Raw genomic sequence first — 19,470 nt, 5'->3', positions numbered from 1 at the left:
AGGTTCAAGGAAGGGCCTGTGACACCTCTCTTGCCAACCACATCTTGGGTGCCATTCCCTCACTACCACCTGGCACAGGAGCTCAGTATGTTTCTGTTGAATGAACGAATGAGTCAGCGAATGAATGAATGAATTGATGAATAACTAGCATTCTTCTTATACATACCCTTGAATTGTTGGTTTTTTTCCAAATGTGCACTCTGGCTCATCTGACACTTTTCCGGCTACTGATTTGGTCTTCTCTGATAGCTGGAAGTTTAGGGACACCTGAAGTCCATAAATTCAATCCTCTTCTGAATTATTCATGCAGATATGAATCAACTGTCTATCTGTGGGGATCCCCATTGTTTACCCATGACTTATTTATTTGTTACCATGGTCTTCCATTTACCGTTTAACTCCAATTTCTTCTTTTCCCCTAGTATCTATGAGAATGTCAGTATCTTGCTCATTATAATCCATCAGATGATGACCCACCCAATACTTGCATTGCTGTGTTTGCCAGCACTCTGTACATTAGGAGCATCTTCCATGCTTAGGAAAATGTCCCCATATTTTTCACTGAGTTTGAGCAGAATGAAAGTATCTTCCTTTTCCCTTTCAACATCTTCCCTTTTCCAGCACTCAAAGGCATCTATTTCATTGTGCTCATCTCCCTGACAGAGGACTTGGCCAGTGTTTATTGTCTAGCATATGACTGATGCCAATAAATAGCTTTTATCCAGAAAGAGGCATTTCATCAAGACCTGTAAGTGAAAGTCAACAAGTTTCTCATGTTCCTAGGAGTTGGATGATGTGCTTGGAGAGGACCCGAGAAGTCCTGCTTCTAGTGTTCTCTGAAGGTGGCCTGTGTCCCCTGAGACTTCCTACCTAGATGGAGTGTTCAGTATTATCCCAATTTATGTGGTGAATAAACCCACCACTTTAGAATTGCACTCATGGCCTGCAAGTGCCAAGAATGTACAAATGTGGCGGATGAGTCCCTTCCTGGGTGAGCTGAAGTATTCACTGTGTGCTGAGTACTGAGTCCGCAGTACCGGTAGTAGGTGCTCAAGTGAATTCAAGTCAGGTCAGGTGAAGTCACTTCAACATATTCAATTAGGTAAGAGAAAAATTGCTATTGGAATTGATGGCATTTTTAGCTCAAGTTGGAATCTTAGAGAAGGGAGAATGGATGCCCTAAACCTCCAGCTCACAAAACTTTAGAATTAGGATAAATAGATTGGACCAGAACATAACCAAATGAAGTGTTGGACTGTGTTTTATTCATCTGCCAATGCACAGACTGACCTGGGATGTGGCATGTTTGAGTAAGTGAACAACTATCTCCCCTTTCTATAGAATCACACTAAAATATATCATTCACAGGGAACTCTTTCATGCTTCAGTTTGCAATCCCTGTTCCTAGGAACTAGGAAAACTCTTGCCCCTTGATAAACTACTAATCTGAACTTTAGGTTGGATTCATGACAGCAACCCGTCCAATGAGGGGATTTCTGTATATTCTGCATGGAACAGAAATGACAATAAATTCTGATTCTCCTTTCAATGCAGGGTCCCATGTGTTATGTGAGTTTTCCAGAGTATGAACTAGATAAATTAGAGACTTAGTTATTCACTCATTGAGATCAGCCAGCATATTGAACCGGTGTTTTCTTCTAGCTTATCTAGAATTTGTGACTGCATCCCCTAAAGGTCAAACTTTTCCTTTCCCACTTCCCACCTTCCAGTCATCGAGATGATTTGTAGAAGGAAGAAAGGAGAATCAAAAGAAGGAAGGAAGGCAGGAAAAAGGAAGACTGAGAGGGAGACTTTCTTTCTTTCTTTCTTTCTTTCTTTCTTTCTTTCTTTCTTTCTTTCTTTCTTTCTTTCTTTCTTTCTTTTTCTTTCTTTCTTTCTTTCTTTCTTTCTTTCTTTCTTTCTTTCTTTCTTTCTTTCTTTCTTTCTTTCTTTCTTTCTTTCTTTCTTTCTTTCCCTTCCTTCCTTCCTTCCTTCCTTCCTTCCTTCCTTCCTTCCTTCCTTCCTTCCTTCCTTCCTTCCTTCTTTCTTTCTTTCTTTCTTTCTTTCTTTCTTTCTTTCTTTCTTTCTTTCTTTCTTTCTTTCTTTCTTTTTTTTGCTTTGTTTTTAAACTAGTCCCTTGTATTTTCGATAAAAAGGTTGGGAAAGGTATGCTTGGGCAGAGAAAGGGCAAGGCCTGGTCAAGTAGAGGAAATGCTGCCAATACCAGACATTTTTGTTTTCATGAGCTAAATAGACTAGAACAGAATCTGGCCCCAGAAAGGAGTTGTTGAAAATTTGCAGCCAACAAATGAGGTAGCACTGAAGCTCAGTCCAGCTGTCCCCAGCAGAGGCTGCGCTCACACTCCTGGGATGAGAAGGAAGCAGTAGGGCTTCCCATCTTGATGTCTCTGGGCCAGATACTAACTGACTGCTTCTGTGCCAGGCCAGGGGGCCTCAAGTATGAAAAGAGCTAGTACTGACCCTTGGGGAAGCTGAGTGAGTCCAAGTGTGGGCCCAGAGGCTCTAGTCAAACCTATGAGAACCCCAAAGACACGTTTCTCTGATTTCACAGTAGGAGGAACAGACTGTGCCTCTCTCTCAGGAGGAGGCAGAGCTTTCCCTATGTGTTTCCAAGCTGCTGTGATCTCCATCTGAGATAGTTAATTTCAAGTGTCAGCTTAGCTGGGCCACAGTGCCCAGAGAGCTGGTCAAACATTATTCTAGATATTTTTGGGAGTGTGTTTTTTGAAATAAGGCCAATGTTTAAATCAGTGGATTTTGAACAAAGCAGACTGCCCGCCATAATATAGGTGGGCCTCACCCAATCAGTTGAACGCCTCAGTAGACCAAAGACTAATCTCCCCTAAGTGAGAAAAAATTCTATCAGCAAATGGCCTTTGGATTTCAATGACAACCTTAGCCCTTCTTAGGTCTTCAGCATACTGGCCCATCCTACAGATTTCAGACTTGCCAGCCTCTATACTCACATGAGCCAATTTCTTAAAAGTGCTCTCTTTTTCTCCCCCCATCTGTCCCTCTCCCTGTGTGTGTGTGTATGTGTGTGTATGTGTATACACACACATCCTATTGGTTCTGTTTCTCTGGAGAACTCTTACTAATACATCCTTCTTCCCCTTTGTGGACAAAGTAAACCAAAGTCTGGGAGATGAGCATTGTATCAAGTGCCAACAACTCTCCATGCCTGTCCTGTATTACTAAAGACACACTGAACTGAGTGCCTCTCCATCCTTGAGTGCCTTCATTTCCAAGAGTTTAAAACTACTCTGAAAAGGTGATGACAATACACTTAATAAATCTGGGATAGAAAAAAATTTAATAGGAAAACCTAAGTTATGATTATTAATTAATAAGGAAAACAAATCTTGCCCCTTCCCCCAACTATAATTTATTAGGAGAAAGTTAAAAAAAACAAAAACCCAGTGAAGCTCTGGCTTTGGGATTCTAAAGACATCTAGGAATCGGAAAGATAAAAATAAATCTGAGATATGCTTCTGAGCCTCTGATGTGTGTCCATTTAGCCTGAAGGAAGAAAGTTATGAATATTTCTGCTTTCCCCCCAAATGCATATTTAATTTTTATCTAAACATCCCAAATTTTTGAGCCCATCAGGAGTTTCCACAGTAAGTACAGATTGCTTTCCCAATTTTCTAGCATGTATTGAGAAAGCGATTTTAAATCCCCAAATTAATGCTGACATCTTGTTGCAGATATTTATTCCTTGTTGCTTTTGCTTTCCCAAGTTAATTGACATACCGATGAATTCTTACAAGATCTCAGCATAAGGGCCTACGGAGTGGATTTTGCAAAATGAAGAGGTCACGGTTCACAAAACCGCATTGGACACAAAAATGTACTCTATTTTTGCAGCTGCCTAATGTTTTCAGTTTCCCTGGCTCTTTCTCAGGAATGTGTGAAGTGCTCGACCATGAACTACACCTCTCAGTTTCTAGCAGACTGGAAGTTCCCTGCCTGTTCCCTAGACCAGATTCGTACACACAGATCACCAGGGTGTCTGGTTAAACTTCTGATTCTGATTCAGTAGGTCAGGGGTGGGACTGGAGATTCTGCATTTCCTGACGTGCTTTCCGGGGACTCTGATGCAGCTGGTCCACAAACCACACTTTGCATATCTAGACCCACACCGTCTAATATGGTAGCCACTACCCACACGTGGCTTTGAGCCCTTGAGCTGTGGCTAGTCTGAATGAACCTCTACCGGTAGTAAGTGTCAAATACATACCAGATCTTGAAGAATCAATAGGAAAAAAGAAAGGACAAAATATCTCATTAATAAGTTTGTATCGATTACATGTTGAAATAACATTTTAGAAATACGGGGCTAAATAAAACATTATTATAACTACTTCTACCCCTTTCTTCTTCCATTTTTAAATGGAGTTACTAGAAAATTTTAAATGATCATATATTGTTTGCATTTGTGGCTTGCATTATATTTTCTTGGTGCTGCCCCAGATCACCAGAGCTGGCCCCGGAGGCATTGGCAAGGGGGGAGTGAATTTCCTAGTTCTCTGGACACTTTTTGCCAGGCACTCAATCCATCTCCTTGGCTCCTTAGAACTGTTGCTGTAGTGAGGGCCTCTGCACCCCTCTGCCCACCCGTTCTAAACTCACTCCCGACACTGCTTGGCCATCTGGGCTTACCTGTCAGAGTGTATGCTCTCTAGCAAGGCCTGGTCAAAAGGACATGGAAACCTTCTCAAAAATTCATTAATGAGACAAACTCTCTTTTGTGTCCCCCCAAACGTTTGTAACACACACATAGTATTTACAGAGGACCAAGTCTTTTAGCACAAAGGGCACGGGCCTCAGAATCCAGAGGCCCTGGTGTTTAATTGGATCAATTTGTTACTCAGTCCCATAACCTACCCTGTGTTTATCTTTTAGATGCTAGGGATTCAGCACTGAACAAAATTAACATATTCTCTGCTCCAAAGAGTTTACAGTTTAGAAGAGAAAACAGACATTAAACCAGAAAGTGCATGAATAAACAGATTACAAAGTACAATCCCAACTTCTCTCTCTCTCTCTCTCTTTTTTTTTTCCTTCTGTGAAGATACCTTACTCGTTCGGAGCCTCAGTTTAATTTTTGGAATGGGAATCATAACACTGCCTTCCAGGGTTTTGCGAGGATTAGCAACAGTGGTTATATTTGTACAGCTAGCATGATGTCTGACACAGAGTAGGGGCAGAGGGAATAGCTGCGGGCTAGCTAAATAAAAGCGAGCGTGAACGAGGCTGATCACATTTACTTGTTTGCTTATTTGTCTGCTGCCTGTTTATGTGTTAAGTAAGCAGCTGGCAAAGCACTGTTTCTGGGTGAGGCCTACGAGGGGGTTTCTGGAGGGACTGGCGTTGAAATCATCACAGTAAGGAAGACACCTGCACCAACGTGCATGATCTAATCCCTTGGAGGCCCAAACAGAACAAAACGTTGAAAGAAGGGCCAGTTCTCTCCCCCTTCTCTTGCCCTTGGACATAGAAGTTCCTGGTTTTCTGGCCTTCAGACTCTGGGACTTATGCCTTAGGACTTTGACCTTGAGCCAGGAGCTACACCATCAGCTCCCCTGGTTCTCAGGCCTTTGGACTCAGACTGAGTTACTGGCCCTCCCGGTGCTCCAGTTTGCAGACGGCAGACGGTGGGGTTTTGGGGCTCACGTAACTGCGCCACCCGATTCAATTAACAAGTCTCTTATTTATATCTCCACGCATCCTAATGGTTCTGTTTCCTTGGAGAACCCTGACTAGCACTGCCTCACTCCACAGACTGCTTGCAGTAGCTGGTTAGGCTGCTGTCACACTGCAGATGGCAGGCGACCTTTGACTCCTAATGTCATTCAAGCTTTTTTTTAGATTGAAGTATAATTGATTTACAATGGTGTATTAGCTTCAAGTGTACAGCAAAGTGATTCAGTTATACATATACATTTTTTCTCATATTCTTCTCCATTACAGATCATTACAGGATACTGAATGTAGCTCCCTGTGCTATCCAGTAGGTCCTTGTTGTTTACCTATCCTATATATAGTGCTGTGTATACGTTAATCCCAAACTCCTAATCTATTCCATCCCCTCCTTTCCCTTTTGGTAACCATAGTTTGTTTTCTGTGTCTGTGAGTCTACTTCTGGTTTGTAAATAAGTTCACTTGTATCCTTTTTGTAGATTCCACATATAAGTAATATCATACGATATTTGTCTTTCTCTGTCTGACTTACTTCACTTAACATGAGAATCTCTAGGTCTACCCATGTTGCTGCAAATGGCATTCAGACTTCTTGAGTACATTTCCCAAATTGATTTGTATGTAAAAAGCATTTAATAAACGTTTCTTGAATCAAACTGTTCCTGGAGTAGACATTGCAAGTGTCCTAGTACAAAGCTCCAAACTTACAGACTTGAAGTGGCTTACCCAGGAATACAATTTCAATAATAGTTCCAGAAAGAATACACTGGTCCTATATGCAAGGCACTTGTGGAAGGAGAAGAATTTGTGGGAAAACAGTCAGAGAAATGCAGGAAGACCAGGAAAAAGAGGACCTTAGAAACGGGAGTTTCAAGAAAAGAGTGATAAAGCACCCAACGTTGTAGGGAATTTTAGTAGGTCGAGGTCAGAGAAGAGACTTGGGCATAACAACTGGGAGCAGGTTGCAGAGAGGCAGGGAGGTGGAAGCCAAGGGACAATGGAGGTGACAGTGTCAAAGACCCACCCCTTTCAGGAAGTTCTGTGATTAAGGAAAGGGAGGAGCTAAAAAGCCAGACGGAGGAAGTGGTAGTGTTGTAGGGAAGAGCAAATCTGACTCCATAAGAGATCTGTTTCTTTGACTCGAACCCTGGGCTCTGTTTCCTGTGCTTAGTCTTGGTGGTTCTGCACCTTTGGTAAAAGAATATTGCCTACAGCCTGAAATACTCAAGAGAGCCCATTCTCAAGGCTCTGACCTTTAAGAGTACAATACTTTGCCATCCACAAGAGATAAAAAGTTGCAGAATAGAAAATAACATTTGTCCTGTTGGAAGTTTACAGGAACATCATGACCTGGCCCACAAGGACAGCTGCAAGAACAAAGGATTCGGCACCAAGCAGTTTGCAACAATCAACCACACCCCCTCCCTTTTTATTATAAAAGGAGCTTGAACTCTGACTTGGGTAAGATGGTTCTCCAGGGCATTAGTCTATCATCTTCTCAGTCTTCTGGCTTTCCAAATAAAGTCGTTATTCCTTTCCCCAACACCTCGTCTCCCGATTTATTGGCTTGTCGAGCAGCGAGTAGAATGAGTTTGGACTCCATAACAGTAGAACCAGGGGACTCTGCATGGTTCACAGTGGAGGATTTGGGCACTTTGGATGCTGAGTTGAGTTGCTGGTTGAAATAAGATGCAGAAGGTACAAGAGAGGAAGAAAGCAGTTGTCAGCACCAAGTCCTGGAGGAGAGAGGATGGGTGAATGGGTCAGCAGGACAAGGGCAAGTGTTAGAAAGTCAGGGGGAACCTTTCTTTCAGAGATGAAAAGGAAATGTAAGTAAAAATTCCGTTAAGTATTGAGGAGGACAGTTTGAGAAGCGAAGAAGGAGGCAGGACAATCCAGGCAGTGAGAAGAGCATTGCACACTGACATTCTACCTGTACCCAGACTCTCCTGACCCAAGCTTTTCAAAATGTGGTCCGTGGACCAGTGAGGGACCACACACTGACTGTGGCTGGTCTAAATTCAGAGAAGCAGCTTGCGTCAGAATGCAAATAAACAACATTATTAAGCATGCTATTCAGCTCAGCTGAATTTTTTTTCTCTCTTTGAAACGAGCAAAGTATTAATTTACTTTCTCTCTGGCCTCGCTTTTGCATCACGGTGCACAGAGCACGTACTTTTGGGTAACACTAGTATGTCCAGTCTCCTACTGACAGATGTCAATAACCCATCGACATCTCTCCCCAAACTGAACCCATCACCTCACCTCCTAAACCAACTTCTGCTCCTTCACTGTCCTCCTCAGTGAGCTGGTACGTCCACCTACCAGGTCTCCGAGCCAGAAACATGGCAGAGGGTAGTTTACCCCACACCTCCTTCACCTTCCTTGGCCCATCATTCACCAGGCTAGTCGACACTCTCCCAACATCCCTCTGAGACACATCCAGTCCTCTCCATCCTCGCTATCACCAACCTAGTCCAGACTACCAAAAGCTTGCTTGGGTATTGCCACAGGCTGCGGGCAAACTATTCTCCACACTGCTGCCCTATTGGGCTATCAAAGCCCAAATCTAAACCCCTCACTCCCCTGGTTAACCCTTGAATGGTCCCTTATGGTCCACGGAAACACCCTGGAACAGCTCGCAGTCATCTCCTCACAAGCCAGGTACTGTGAACTACTGGCATGTGCCCTTTATCTGACCTCTGACTATTGAAGCACATTGCTCCCTACAAATGTGATTTTTGGTTTCCTTGTCTGTCTTCTCAGTTCCTTACTCCTAGGGCTAGAATCTTTGTCACACCAAACCCCAGCACAGCACCTGGGAAATAAGAGGCTCTCAGTACATGTTTGTTGAATGAATGAATGAAGTCAAAGCAGAAAGGGCCAACTTGGCTCACCTCACACTGAGCCGAGGTGATGAGAGAGGGGTCCCGAGATGCTGTCTGACTGCGGCCAAGGTGATCTCAGAGCCTGGATCCCACAGAACTCCTGTGACAGAGGCGGGAGGCTGCAGGGGCTGGGAGTCAGGTGAGTCATTGATGAAATGCTTCTACTGGCTGTGGCTTCCTTCCCTGCGTCTGGTACATTCGCCACAGCTCTCCTGGTTCACATCAAAGCAGCTGGGGCTGAGATTATCCTTCAAAATGAGAGTCCTGTCACCTGTGCCCTGTGTCGTCTACTCTTCATGTCTGAACCTCTTAACTGCTCTCTCTTCCAACCCTAGTCTCACTGTTCTCCCAGTCCCTGCCTTCCAGCCACAGCACTGCCATTTTGGCTTCTGCCCTTGACTTAGACCCTGTTGACTTACCATCTCATGTTTGCCTTTGCATTCCTTGAAGAAATGACTTGCAGAATCTGGCTCCAGACTCCAGCATAACAATAGGTGGTAAGAAGGACCCTGTTCTGACATTCTGCCTTGGTCTTTAGGACTCCATTTGCTGTTGTCACTTGATGCCAAAGAAAGACAGATAGGACAGAGAAGGGAGGGTGGGGGTAGGGGTGGGGGTCGGGGAAAACTAGCACAGCCGTTTGGTGCGAAATAATAGATTATGGCTGGAAACTCCTGTCTTGATTTGGCTCAAGGGCCACAGCTATATTTGGCTGGCCCCTGATTGACATAATTATTATTGCCAGAAAGTAATTTTAGAAAGAACTTAAAAGGAGGACATGGGTGATTAAAGTTCTAATAATAACATTTCCAAAAAGTCTGGGTTAATGAATCCATAACTCAGGTAAAAGAAAAGAGGCTTCAGGTATTCAGGGATTAGTACCTGGAACTGAACTTGGAAAAAAATATTCTGTGGGGAAGTCAAGTAGGGCAGGGATAGATCATATGCCCCTAAAATAGTCTTGGGGAAATAAAGAGAGAGAGATATAGTTTTACGCTGAAAGTTCCACTGAAAACTTCATGAGTTAAAAAAAAAAGTTTTACAAAGCAGATAATGTCTTCATTTCACTTACTGAGCATCCCTTTCGTGCAAGGTAGGCACTGGTCCCTTTGGAGGGTTCCCGAGGGTGTGAGCAGGGCCGGTCTGCACGTTGGCGGAGGCGTTCTGGCTCCTTACAGCCCGCATCTGCTTTGCTGAGGCCAGTGTGCAACCTGATTGGCTGACGCCCTGCGAGTTGTTAAATACTTTGAATGTCACCCTCAGATAAAAGGCATACTTTCTGCCCTAAAATAGCTTACAGTTTAGAGGACGGGACAGACCCACAAATTATTACAGTGCACCGCTGTGTCCTCATGATGGTTACCAGTGTATTCCCTGCTGTTCTTTACAAAGTGTCGTCAGACACTTGATCGCACTTGAACTTCACACCAGCTCCGTGGTGCATGTTCCTATTCTCAGTTTGCAAATAAGAGAGCATGACGTTCAGGGAGGGAAGTGGTCTTTCACGTTTCATAGAGCAAGGCCCTAACCTGACTTGCCAATCCCTGATTTTCCCTCAAGGCCCACAGCCTCCTTACTTAAAACGGGACATTCATTAAAGCAAATAGTTGTTAATTTCACGAATTAATTCTTGATGTCTAAATACAGGTTTTCATACCCAAATAACCAGTGAAGATCAGCCTTTCAGCTTCTTATCGTGATAGAAAGTTCCAAAAGCCTCATTCTGAGAAAGGAGCTGTCAGGAAGCTCAGGTAATGTACACAGGGGAAGGAGGCGCGGAGTCGCCTTCAGGCTCTCCACTGGGCAGTTCTGCCTGAAACCGACGAACGCAAATCAAAACAAAAGAGCAAGGGCAGTGAGACAGCAGACTGCAGAGGGAAGAGCAAGAACAAAGAAGCAAGGAAGCAAACAACAGCTTTAAAGATAAAAAGTACACAATATTGTAAACTGACTATACTTCAATAAAAAAGAATGCAAAAAAATAAAAAATGGGAAGTCCCCAGTTGTCTGGGGTCAGACCCATACTCCTAAACAAACCACATCTATCACCATAGCACAGCACAGAAGAGTAGTGGGTGTTCCTCATACCAGCCCTGGGGAAAATAGGTTAGACCTAGTGAAGGAAGAGTTGATGTCTGCAGAAATAAGCTTGGCTGTTTTTTTTGGGAATTCACTCATGCAGAGCACTTGATTCTCCAAGGTGCCACCTACACATGCTGCTGCCCTGAAAACACCTCAAGTCTTCATACACACGGTCAGGAACAACATGTCCTCAGGCCACAGGGAGGAAAACAAAGCATCTCACATGTGAGTGATGCCTACAGCCTGCATCGTCCTGCACCTGGAGCACCAGGAGGATGCCGAGATCCTGGCTCTCAGAGCTGGGACCCTCTGGCTGATTTGGGGTCTTTTCTTCTGCATCTGGCACACATCTTAACCACATTCCATTCATACTAATGCCCTGGAGTGGTTTCCTTCCTGGAGCCTAGCAGAAATACTAGGTCCCTTTGGGAAGGGAACTTAGAAATTGTCCCAGGCATTCTCTCTTCTCCCAGGAAAGGAGCATGAAATTTACAAAAGTGAAATGACTTGTTCAAGGTCACCAGAAAAGTGGGTTACGCAATTAATATTAGAGACTCTAATTTCTGGTTGTTGTTCCTAGGCATTTGTTAATTGCAATGTTTGGACTGGCTTTACCATCAAATGACTTGTGGAACGAGTCACTCCACCAGGTATTACAGTGCCAGCCACGGAAATGAGGCCACCTTATTAGCACCTACTCAGTGGAACAGCCTGTTCTCTATCCTGGGTGAATTTCTGAAAAATTGGGCATAAATACACTTCGGATTACTTGGATTCCCTTTGGCACGTACTCAGGGATCGCTCTGTGGTGCATGTTTGAAAGGACTCCAGAATAGCTTCTCTGTTCAGCAAAGAAGCCTGTTACGGTGAATATTTGCTGCCTGATTAATTCTTTGGGCAGTTCTCACCGTGCTTCAAGGCTGGCCTGTCCATATCACCATCATCACCTGGTGCGTTTTGGTCACTTTCCTACAAAAGTGGCACAAATTAAATCTCCACTGAGCAGAGGCATGTGTGGATTTGTTCGGTCCTGGATGCTCAGTACTCAGACTTGGACCCGGGAACACAGGAATTGCACCTCCATGAGTACCTGATGACCAAAGAAATGGACCGATTTTCAAAAAAGGAATCCCTGCTGTAATGTACAACATAATAAACATAGTTACCACTGCTGTATGTTGTGTGTGAAAGTTGAGTACATCCTAAGAGTTCTCATAAGAGGAAAAAGAATTTCTACTTCTTTAATTTTGTATCCATACGAGTTGACAGACATTCACTACACATTGTGATAATCACTGCTTGATGTATATTAAGTCAAATCATTATGCTGTACACATTAAACTTATACAGTGCTGTTTGTCAATTGTATCTCAATAAAACTGGAATTTAAAAAGTTAAAAAAAAATGGACTCCCTGAGCCTGGCTTACCTCTGCGTTAGTGTCCACCTTCACAGCTGCCCATCCTGCCAGAGGCTGCCTGCAGTTAGGAGTGTGGTCGCACGACTGAAACCATCTCTCTCCTGCTGCCCTGGCACCTAAGATGGCCTGGCTTTGCAGTGTCCTTCTCCTGGATGCTGAGACACCGGCCCACCAGCCCAGTGGCTGGGATCTCCGCTTCCTGTATCCTCCATGCCAGCTCCCGAGACCATCTTCTAGGCCTCCTCGAGTGTTTTCCTCTTCCTGCGGTAAGCCACCCTGCTTAGACCTGTCCCAAGGGATGAGGGAGCTCGCTCTATCCGTCATCTTGCTGAGTCCGAGCATCACTTCCACAGTGGGTAGCAGGGCCCCTGGACCCGCCCCACCCCACCAAAGAACACAGCTGCCCTTTTTATGCACAGGGTCAGCTTGTTTCCTGTGACCCCTGTTACATTGGAAATGCCGCCCTTCCTGTGTGACGGTCATCCAGAGGTCACAGGGTGAATCACCATCACTTGGAAACAAGGCAGCATAATAGTTGAGAGCGTGGCCTTGGGAATCAGCTAACCCGAGGTCGAGTCTGGCAGCCACTACTTCCTGGGTAACCCTGGGCAAGTTACTTAATTTCCCTACCACTCAGTTTTCTGATTTGTAAAGCCAGGAAAATACCAGAACCTATAGTTCATAGGGTAGAAGTGACTAGAAAATATGAAAAGTTGCTCAATGCGTGGTACATATTACAAATGCTCAATAATTTTTGTTTTATGTATAAGAGTGAAAAAATGAATGATGAAAAATTGAACATTTTCAAGAGGTTGACAATGCAAACTGGAGAAGTCTCAGGAGGGTCAGATACTCTACAGGAGAAGCGAAGAGTCTTTGGGGAAAGATTAAAGAGGAGATTAGGCAAAAGGAGGGCAGAGACAGTTTGAGCAGGTTTTGGGGCGGGAGAACAAAGAATTGGAGAAAGGAGAGGAGATGATGGAAGAGGAAGAGGAGGGAAGTTTATCTTAAGCTTCTCAGGAAAGAGAATTTGGGGAAGAGTCTGCATGTTTTAAGTAACTTTTCTGACCAACTCTCTTCATCCCTCAGACAAAGGTATGGCTCCCAGACACGAGGACAGACAGCCTTTCTCTTATTTTATAGTTTCATCATTTTCCACCGCAGTGACAGTAGCTGCTCTACTGGTCTTGCTGATTGGTAGATCCCCAATGTCTGGCAGAATCTCCCGGACCCCACCCCGGATGGATACCTCTTACATAGCAAGTAGTCCAGGAGCTTTTCCCATCTTCCCACAGAGCCTGAGCTTCAAATCGCTGACTTAAACACAATTACCGAAGAGGTTCCAGGAGTCAGTTCCTGTCCTTGCTGCACTTGCTTTAAACACAAGAATAAACAAAAAAATAAATAAAAGTCGATGTTTATTCTCCTTAACTTCAGTTCATTTTGAGCATTGGCCTTCTGTTGGTTTGTTCACTCAATACCGTGCCTGGCTCAGTGAGAGATAGCAGTCAGCACTGAGACAGATCCTGACCCATTCTAGAAATTTCCATCACTCTTCTGCCTCATTGGTGCTTTGTGTCTCAGCTGGAGACTCCCTGGGCCGACAGAGGGCAGGTTGAAGCATCCAGCTTCTCATCTCCCCCTGCTCAGCTCCTGGCCATCTGGTGTGCTGCTGTGTGCCCAGTTTCCAGCATAAATCTGGCTGCAGGTAGGAGGGACTGCTCCCCAAGGCACATGCCCAGGATCCTCTGTGCTGCTCAGAATGTGGGTCCTGATCTCACCCTCCAGCCCTTTCCCCACGGAGGCTGCATTCTTATAACTGGACTTTGGCTTTAGCCAATTACCTCTGAGTCTTTTCTCTGTTAACCCCCAGCTCTCTCCTAGGACGACACTTCACTTTGCCCTTAACAAAAATAGCAAGAATAATAACAGCATTTACAGTACGCCAGCCATGGTGTTAGATAAACACTTCCCTTGCGTAGCCTTATTCAATCTTCACCCTCATCCTTGGGGTATTAGAAGTCCTTACTCCCATTTTACAGATCAGGACACTGAGGCTAAGAGAAGTTAAATAACTTACCCAAAGCCACATTGTCTGGAAATAGCCAAGCCAGCCCTCTTTCCAGGTAACTGGTCTCCTGCTTCCTTATTATCTCCCTTCCCCATCTATGCCCCTCACAGAATTCTTTAAAAGAGGAACATCTCAACCAGTCACCTCCTTGTTGGAATAGGTATTTCCACTTGGGAAAACCAGGATGGGTGTCCAACTACCAAATATTCTGTTAAAGTTACTTTTTAAAAAGCCATTACTCCCTACATGAATCTCGGCATGTTACTGAAGAAAAACAACAAAACAAATCTATTGGTTAATTAAACCAAGCTCTAGGGAAATTACTACTGCTGAAAACAGTAAATCAAACCACTCAAGTATTTATTCAGAATGGATGCAAGAATACAAGCACATGGCATGGAGTCTGTGGTCCATGAACTGTGGCCTCGTCTTGAGTTACAGCCTCATCATGCACAGACCTCCCTGCCTCTTGGCTCATGCCAGCCACACGGGTCTTCTCCCAGCATGTCAGCAGAGCCTTCACACATTCTCTTCTCTTTCTGGAACCCTCTTCTTCCTTATATGTTAGTTTCCCCTGATATGCTCTGATGGAATCATAACCTTTCCTTCACATCACTCATCTCAAGGTGTATTTGATTTTTTTTTTAAGTTGGCTAATTTGTTCTATTTTTTTAACATTTTTTTTATTGAGTAATAGTCATCTTACAATGTTGTCAAATTCTAGTGTAGAGCACAATTTTTCAGTTATATATGAACATATATATATTCATTGTCACATTTTTTTTTCTGCTATATATTTTTTTCCCACTAGATGACAAGCTTCGTGGAAGCGGGGACAGTGACAGTTTTAGCACCATTGTTCTTCTCTTATAGAGATGCTGGCATATACTAACACTTCAATAGCACTTGCTGAATAAATGGATTATTACTATTATTAATAATAGATTATATGCTGACTTTCACTGAATTTTATGTTTCATTTGGGCCAGTGCATCACCATTATCATCATCATCATCACTGTCATTATAATACTGTTTTGTATTTGACCATTTATCAGATCCCATTTATTAGATACTCTGCAAAGGGTTTTTCGTAAATTAACTCAATTAATCTTCATAAAATATCATAACAGCACAATAATAATGATAGTGTTTATTGCCATTTCCATTTTTCAGATGAGGAAAACTGAGTTACAGAAGAGTATTAATTTGCCCAAGTTCACAGTCAGTAAGTGGCCAAGTCAGCATTTAGTCTTTTGAAAGTTATTGAGATTCATTTTATGGCCCAGAATATAGTCTATCTTGACGTGTGCCCCATGTTTACTTTAACAGTATGCACATTCTGAAGATTTTTGCTGTAGTGTTGTACAAATGTCAGTTAGGTCATGTTGGTTGATGCTGTTTTTCAGATCTTCTCTGTCTTTAGTGAATTTCTGTGTATACATTATATCAGTTACTGAGAGGGGGTGTGTAATTACTAGTTTGGGTGTCAAGTTGGCTAGGGTCTATTATCCCATTATTTAATCAAACGTTAATCTAAGTGTTGCTCTGAAGGTATTTTGTAGATGTGGTTAACTTTAAGTAAGAGATTGACTTTAAGAAAAGTAGTCGATTTTAAGCAAAAGAAATTCTCCTTGATAATGTATCATCTAATCAGCCGACAGACATTAAGAGCAAGACTCCAATCTCTACTCCTGCCTGAGTTTCCAGCTCGCTGGTCTGTCCTGCAGATTTCAGACTTACCAGCCCCAAAATCACATGAGCCAATTTGCTGAAATAAATTTTTACACACACACAGACACACACACACACGTTCTGTTTCTCTGGAGATCCCTGGCTAATACAGCGTGTGTTAAAATCCTTATTATGATGGATTTGTCTATTTCTTCCTTTAATTCTGTCAGTGTTTGCTTCATATCTCTTTAACAACTCTGTTATTAGTTGCATTTACATGTAGGTTGTTACATCTTCCTGATGATTTTCTCTTTTATCATTACATAATCTTTCCCTGTATCACTAATACTTTGTCTTACAGTCTAGTTTGCCTGATTATTAATATAGACACACAGTTTTATATGCATAATGTTTGTTTCACATACTTTGCATTTAGACAGCATATAATTAAGTATTGCTTTTTTCAGTCTGACAATTACTCCGTTTTAATTGGAGTGTTCTAAGCTTTTACACGGAATGAAATTATTGATATGGTTGGATTTAATCTACTATCTTGCTATTTGTTTTTCATTTTTCTCTTCCATTTTTTTTTGTTCTTCCATTTCTCTAATTTTTTTCACTTATTTTGGTTGAGCAGGTTTAGTATTATATTTCATTTCCGATATTAACTTCTTGGTATATGTCTCACCTTTTGTTTATTTACAAAGGTATTTATTTTATCCTTATTTTTGAAGGCTATTTTTCTTTAGGATATAGAAATCTTGGTTGATAGACTTTAAAAGCGTTGTTTCAGTGCCTTCAGATCTCCATTTTTTCTATTGAGAAGTAGTCTTAATTTCTTATTATTTTTCCATGTGTATTTTTTTTTATCTAATAGGCTTTAACCTTTAGAGTAATTTTAGTTCCCATATACCTTCTCTCCCCTGCTCATAGTTTTCACTATTATTAATATTTTGCATTGGTGTGACACATTTATTGCAGTTGATGAACCAAAATTGATACATCATTATTGGCTAAATTTCATAGTTTACATTAGGGTTCATTCTCTGTGTTACACGTTCTATGGGTTTTAATAAAGGCACAATGCTATGTATCTACTATTACAGTATTATAATTATACAGAGTAGTTTCATGGCCTTAAAAATCCTCTGGGTTCCACCTATGTACAGCTCCCCCAAACCCTTGGCAATTGCTAATTCCTTTTACTGCCTCTGTGGTTTTGCCTTTTCCTGACTGTTGTGTGGTTGGAATACAACTACACAATAAGTAGCATTTTCAGACTAATTTCTCTAAACAGTATGAATGTAAGTTTCCTTCATATCTTTTGATGGCTTGATAGATCGCCTCTCTTCTTTTCTTTCCTTTTCCTTTCTTATCTTTCCTTTCCCCCGTTGTTTGCTTTAAATATTTTCTCTTTAGTTTTGGCTCGTAACAGTGCGACTATAATTGCCCGGGTGTGATTTTCTTTGTACTCATTTTGCTTAAGGTTTCTCAAGCTTCTTAAATTTGTAAGTGATATCTTTCTTCAAACTTGGGACTTTCTAGCCACCATTTCTTTCTTTTTTTAATTGAAGTATAGTTGATTTATAATGTTGTGTTAGTTTCTGGTGTACAGCATACATACTATATATATATTCTTTTTTATATTCTTTTTCATTATAGATTATTACAAGATACTGAATATAGTTCCCTGTGCTATATGGTAGGACATTGTTGTTTCTCTATTTTATGTATAGTAGTTTGCATCTGTTAATCCCAAACTCCTGATTTATGGCCCCTCCTTCCCCTTTGTTAACCATGTTTGTTTTCTATGTCTGTGAGTCTGTTTCTGTTTTGTAAATAAGTTCATTTGTCTTTATTTTTTTAAGATTCCACATATAATTGATATCATATGGTATTTATCTTTCTCTGTCTGACTTACTTCACTAAATATGATCATCTCTAGGTCCATCTATGTTGCTGCAAATGGCATTAGTTCCTTCGTTTTTATTGCTGAGTAGTATTCCATTGTGTCTGTGTGTGTGTGTGTGTGTGTGTGTGTGTGTGTGTGTGTGTGTATTTGTGTGTGTACCACATCTTTAACCAGTCATCTGTCGATGGACATTTGGGTAGTTTCCATCTCTTTGCTATTGTGAATAGTGCTGCTATGGACATTGGGATGCATGTATCTTTTTGAATTAAGGTTCCCTCTGGATATATGCTCAGGAGTGGGATTGCTAGATCATATGGTAACTCTATTTTTAGCTTTTTAAGGAACCTCCATACTGTTTTCCACAGTGTCAGCCACTATTTCTTAAAATAATTTTTTTTCTGCTCCATTCTCACTCTCTTCTTCTGCAGTCACGTGGCTGTTATATTATTTAACAATAGTTCAATCCCCAATATCTCCACTAAAAATAAACAGACAAACAAACAAACTTAATTACCTCCCCCTCCCCCCAAAAATTTAGATCAGGGATGCTGACCAAGGAATTTCAATTTTCTGATAGGATGGGATGGAAAAACTGTTTGAATAACAGTAATAATAACACCACCTGATGGACTTCCAACATCTTCAATGTGCTTTTGAGCGCATTATTTTATTTTTGCAGAAGAAATTTTGCTATATCCTGACACATTAGCTGTGGTCATTCTAGTCTCATGAAGAGACAGCTCAGAGATCAAGAACAGTGGAGTAACTGGACTAAGAGCACACAGCTAGTTAGTAAGGGAGTAGGGCCAGGACCTAGGTCTCCTCAAATCCAAACCTTTATTATCTGCCCCTCTCCAACCAAACAAAAAAAATTAAGGACATCCTCACAGGAAAGAAAGTCTGGGAAGTGGTTGCAGCCTTACGTCAAGAAAAGAAGACTTTGGTCCCAGCTATGCAGTTAAAACTTAGCACCAGCTTGTCTTATCTGTTCCACAGGTGCTTGGTGACAGACACCAAAGGAAATAAGGCTTCACACAGTGGTCTCCATCAGAGAGGGCTCCCAGCACAGACACCACAGAAGATGGCAAAACCATCTTTCTGAGCTTTCATAACAGCCCAGACTTCATTCTCTGCTCTCTCTTATCAGAGAGAACCCTGTTCTATGTAAAGTAACCACGTAATAAATAATCACAAGTCACTTGGCAAATATCGAACACTATGGAAGTAATTATGAACATCTCTTCATCCTGAAAGTGGATTTATAGCCTTGAACCATCAAATGAGACCTGAAAATAATTTATGGAGCATATATATATATGCCTGCATATTGTATTATGCATATTTGTCTCGCCTTCGGGAGGCGAGAATTTAGATGGCAAGTTTTGGATAGGGTTAATTGCGGCTGAGTTTAAAAAAAAAAAACCAAACTTCTCAACAGCAGCTCTGCTGGAGATGCTCACTAGCCTTTATCAGGAAAGGATCTGCTGGCTCAGCTATTATTTTATTGGCCATATTTAAAAGTAATACTTTTCCTATCAAGAGTTTGTCCCATGTCTGGCTTGTTATTTGGCTGGGGATAAGAAGAATTAGAAAATCTGCACGGACTGGCTTGAAAAGCTGAAAAGTTGGGGCTGATAAGTCGCCCCGGCTCTTCCTAGGCAGGGGGTGGCAGAGGACCTGCAGTGGATGCAGACTCCCACT

General features: G+C 42.1%; 1 long non-coding RNA gene across 1 annotated transcript; it reads right to left on the bottom strand.

Moving 5' to 3' along the window:
- Positions 1-7,122: 7,122 nt before the first annotated feature.
- LOC140688631 (uncharacterized) lies at positions 7,123-8,819 on the bottom strand. Its single transcript, XR_012063334.1, has 2 exons — positions 8,622-8,819; positions 7,123-7,460 (listed from the first exon to the last, which is right to left on the bottom strand). It is a non-coding gene; the product is annotated as an uncharacterized lncRNA (long non-coding RNA).
- Between the last annotated feature and the right edge of the window lie 10,651 nt (positions 8,820-19,470).

Source organism: Vicugna pacos, chromosome 23, assembly GCF_048564905.1.
Source record: "Vicugna pacos chromosome 23, VicPac4, whole genome shotgun sequence".
Taxonomy (NCBI): Eukaryota; Metazoa; Chordata; class Mammalia; order Artiodactyla; family Camelidae; genus Vicugna; species Vicugna pacos.
This window is presented reverse-complemented; position numbering and strand designations above follow the sequence as displayed.